Here is a 5,115-nt window from a genome sequence, read left to right on the forward strand (position 1 = left end):
TAAACCACCCTCTTGTTGAAGCCACATCTTCCCACCAAAAAGCACAAACTCTACCTAGTTTGGCATTGGCACCGGTACCAGCATTGCAACCATCTACTAGGCAAAAAGTTTGCAAAATTTGCTTTGCTTATAGATATAGAATCTCTATTCTTATTGTCTACTTTGCTTATAGATATAGAATCATGGTTTAAAAGAATGCATGTAGGAGTGTCTAGCACACTACATTTTGTCACTCTTAGAGAAATTCTTAGTTATGATGATGTGGATATTTTATGCTTCTTTAGGTTGTGTTTGGTAGCTAAGAGAAGAAAAGAAAAGAAAAGAGAAAAGTACAATTTTCTTGGTTTAAGAATTTCTCTTTGTGCTTGGTATGTCCTGATCCAAAAGAAGATTCAGTTTTTTTTTTTTTATTTTTTTTTTTTTTTTTAAATTTTAAAATTCCCTGAATTGTTAGTTTTGTTTGCTAAAAAAAAAAAAAAAAAAAAAAATCTTGCCAAAAACACAAGAAAACATGAGAAAATATAAAAAAACTTTTCTTTTCTTCTCTTATAATGGTAACCAAACATACATACTTTTTTTATTTTTTATTTTCTCACCATTTCATTTCTTTTCTAGATTTTCCCCCCTTTAGAGAGTATCATTCTTCACAACTGGAAATGTTTTACCTGTGGTTACTCCAGTGTATGCCTATTTTTGCCTCCACATCCTTTGTAGCCACCGCACTAGTGCAGTGAGCATCTGGTGTTTGGGAGCCCCTTGAAGTGTGTGTCTGGATGCTCACTCTACCAGTGCAGTGCTTCAGAGGATGTGGATTCCTATTTGTCTCCAATTTGGTAGTAGGGGAATCTGCTTAGGGTTTTGTTGTTTTTGGAGATCTAATGATGGCATTGCCAAAAATGGTCCCTTTAGTCAATTTTTGAAATCTTCTTTTTTTTTTTCCTCCGCTGATGGTCATGATCATAGTTAGCAAAAATGAGAACGGAAAAAAAAAAAACAGAAACGGACGGTATAAGTTTTAAACAGTAAATTTTTTCAAACGATACAATCAAATAAACGGTAAAAAAAATAGCGAATGGAAAAAAACAGAAAACAGATGGTACTGGTTTAAAACGTGTAGTTTTCAAACAAATGGGACCAACATAATGGTAGTATACTCGTATAAATTAAGGAATTATTACATCAATACCTACATTTAATATTCAAAACAACTACAATATCCAACGCTAATGCATATATATCTTATGTCTCATTATAAGTTTTATGACATATAATTGAATATCATCCAACATCAATTCTAAATTCATACATTACACATGTCCAGGTTTTATTGAGCAATATGGCTTGGCTATGATGTTGTTCATTGTTGTCAACATAATCAACACACTCCTGGAGTAATGTATGTTTAATTTGAAAATGGGAGTCATCATTCTAGAAACATTTTTAAGCAAATACATCAGATTGTATCTCAATTTCGGGGTCCATACATTGATATTGAGTTGAAGGTGATATCATGAGAAATATAGTCCATTGAGTTTGCTTCAAGTCAGCGAAAGAATCAGGTCGATCAGAGTTCGGGAGAGAGAGAGATATATGGTCAATTAAGTAGACATTATGTCCAACAAATTAAGTATTAAAAAAGGCCAAAAAATGGGAACATTTTTAAATGTGTTTTAAATGTGTTTAGAATGGGAGTGCTTGCCGTTTGAAGTTTTTTCAACTATCTTTGGGAAGCAGACGGAAAAACGTGTTTTAAATGATAAAAAACAAGAACGTGTTTAAAATAGAGTTGTAAACGCATTTTTACTAACAATGGTCATACCTTAGGGGATCTAGCTCCTCCCCATAGAGCTCAGGGACAAAAGAGTGATCTTACGATTGGGATTCGGGCATGCATCCTGATGTCAACCTAGTCGTGAGATTACTCTCTAGTTCCTCGACTCTATGGAGAAGAATCCTATGCTGTCATAGGTGGATCAATAAGACATTCTTTGTATATTCCCCATCTTGGTATGTCAAGACGTTTAAAATCTTGCATATCTTTTTTACTTAAAATTAACCTTTGCTGATCTATAGCAAGAAGAAAAAGGATAGCGTTTTGAGTAAAAACACCGAAATACCCTTGCGTGAAGATTCTCTGCAATGAGTGCGGGCTGCATTTTCTCGGGATTTCTTCCGTTTGGGAACCTTTTTCAGTCTGCAACACAGCTGAAGATTTAAAAAAAATTGAGTGAAATCATTATGCATTTAGGGGCATTTAATTGTTGAACTTTCCCCTTAAGGGTTCATTGAGTTTTATGATCTGGTCTTGTCTCTGTTATCTGTAATTTTCTGGAGAAGTGATTGATGTTGTATAACTATATTTCATTTGGGGTCTCCCCATTTGGTCGATTTGTCGTGGGGAACACAGTGCTGTTGCCTCGTGTTCTCTCCATTGGTGGGAAGATGTTGGAAAAGCTAGGGTTTTTCTTCTGGGTTTTGTTTCTCTGGGGCACTTTTTTTGGTAAACTTGTGGTGGAGAAGAACAGCTTAAGGGTGATTTTTGCCTGAGTCACTGGAAGGTGTTTACGAAAGTGCGTTTGGAAACTTAGGGGTTCCTCAGTATGGGGGAACCATGGTTGGGACTTTGGTTTATCCACAAATGAATCAAAAAACATGCAAGAGATTTGATGACATTGGTGTGTCTTTCATATCGAAGCGAGGAGGCCATCCAAAATTTCTTCTTGCTGACAGAGGAGGTCGGCGCTGTTAAATTCATGTTTAGGACTGTGCTTCTGTTCCTAATTTTGGAATTTTTATTCTCTTGGTCTTTAATTATGCCTTTTATCCATGAGTTCTCTTGTCTTTCCCTTTTTAAAGCAATTTTGACCTAGTTGATTATTAAATTCTTACATTTTTTTAATGATGTTTAATGTGTTGGTCTATTGGCGTTATTAGATTTGGTGTGGATAGCCTTACCATTACTTCGTTCTGCCTTGTTGACGACTCTATTCTACTTAATATTTTCCATTTTCTGAATAAGGTTGCTTGAAATTGCTTCACATTTTCTTTAATTTATTCTGTTTTCAGGCTGTAGTTGCTTACCTCTACTTAAATGCCCTTAAACATGCTGGATTCGGGTAATCTGGTTTTCGGTTGTCAAATCCAAATATTTGGGTCCTTGGGGTTGGGTTTTATTTTGGGATTGCTCAGCTTTATTTTGGATCTTGTTCCTTGTGATTGATTGTTATGCGTGTCTCTCTAAACTGCCATGCAAACTTTCGTCTTACTGGTAAGGTTGCTATGTTATCAGATTGTTATTTCACGTTGAAAGCATGGAATGCACAGAATGCTGGGGCAGCGGCTATTCTTGTCATGGATGACAAGATATAACCTTTGTTCACCATGGACACCCCGGAAGAGGAGAATTCTCGAGGTGATTATCTGCGGAACATCACCATCCCCTCTGTAATAATTAGCAAGGCTTTAGGTGACACCATCAAGAAAGCTTTATCTTCTGGAGAAAGGGTTGACATAAAATTGGATTGGAGGGAGACTCTGCCTCGCCAGGATGTCTGTGTTGAATATGAGTTCTGGACAAATAGCAATGATAAATGTGGAATTAAGTGTGACGGGCAAATTGAGTTTGTTAAGACCTTCAAAGGAGCAGCTCAGATTCTTGAGAAGGAAGGTTACACTCGGTTTACCCCACACTACATCACTTGGTATTGCCCTGAAGCTTTTACATTGAGCAAGCAATGCAAGTCTCAGTGCATCAACCATGGGAGGTACTGTTCTCCAGATCCTGAACAGGATTTCAGTAGAGGTTATGAGGGAAAGGATGTCGTCATTCAGAATTTGCGTCAGGCTTGTTTGTTTAGAGTCTCAAATGAAAGTGGCAAACCATGGCTTTGGTGGGCTTATGTTGCCGATTTCTCAATCAGGTGCCCAATGAAAGAGAAGAAGTATACTAAGGAGTGTGCAGATGAAGTCATCAGTTCTCCTCCTAGAAAACTTTAAGAAAAAGGAAAAGAAGAATGTGAATCTCAGCCATCTGTGTCGATCCGGACACTGTTATCACTAATATCTTTTGGATACACTATCTTAACAATTATACAGAAAGAATCATGATAGAATTCCTATAATTCTGGTGCCTTATTTTGTTATTTATATTGTCTTGAGCTTGTTTGGACCATGTAATCCTCCTTCCTGAATCCCATCCTGCAAATGTTGAAGTGAATACTTCTGTATGTGCGATTTATCAGGATATTACTTGGCCAATGTCTGGGTGGCCTTGGATCATTTTGAAACTTTGGATGCCTGTAAGTTATGATTTGAAAATTGCCGAGCTTTTGATGTTCCATGTGGATCTGGAAATTGGCTTCCATACTCTGTATATGATATCTCTCCGCAATTGGCTGTATGGTTTTGTCATAGGAACTCTATAGAACTCTTGAGTTTGGCTTTCACTTTCCAAGTCAGAACTAAAAATAGGAAAGCCAAGTTCCTTGTTTAACCGAGTTTCTGAAAATTTTCTTTTGTGATACTGTTTATGTACTAATCTTTGAAGTACAGTAAGATGAACTCTTATTTAGGTAACTTGTTTCCATTGCTGTATTTTGACGGGTTTGATCTCAACAAGATAGACTAATGTATTGGAGACCCTGAGGCAGATGAGGAAAATCCAGTGCTTAAAGCTGAACTGGATGCACAGGTTAATTCCCTTACTATTCACGTGTAGTCTTAATATCATTGTGATTAATTTATTTATTTCTTTTCCCTGCAAGTCATTCCTGAATTCTGACTTGCAATTTATTCTGATTTTTAGATTGGGGCACTGGCTCTCGAGGAGATGTGACTATGTTGCCTACTCTTGTAATCAACAACAGACAATATAGAGGTTTGAGGTATTTTCTTTTAAGAAGTACTGTCAAACATCTGAATGTCAGTTAAATATGCAGCTATAATATATTTTGTTTCACTGGTTTTAGGTAAGTTGGACAAAGGAGCAGTCCTTAAAGCCCTCTATGTCAGTTTCCTAGACGTCCCCGAGCCTGCTGTTTGAGTAAGTGAAGGTCAGATGAAGTTCTTGCTGCATTTTCTCGTAGCTTATTTATCTAGACTTTGGATATTGAACTG

At 36.7% G+C, this 5,115-nt stretch overlaps 1 pseudogene; it reads left to right on the top strand.

Annotated features, from left to right (window-relative positions):
- Positions 1–2,087: 2,087 nt before the first annotated feature.
- Positions 2,088–4,278, top strand: LOC122067643 (annotated as a pseudogene).
- Positions 4,279–5,115: the final 837 nt, after the last annotated feature.

The sequence above is a fragment of the Macadamia integrifolia genome, unplaced genomic scaffold (genome assembly GCF_013358625.1).
Source record: "Macadamia integrifolia cultivar HAES 741 unplaced genomic scaffold, SCU_Mint_v3 scaffold3032, whole genome shotgun sequence".
NCBI lineage: Eukaryota > Viridiplantae > Streptophyta > Magnoliopsida > Proteales > Proteaceae > Macadamia > Macadamia integrifolia.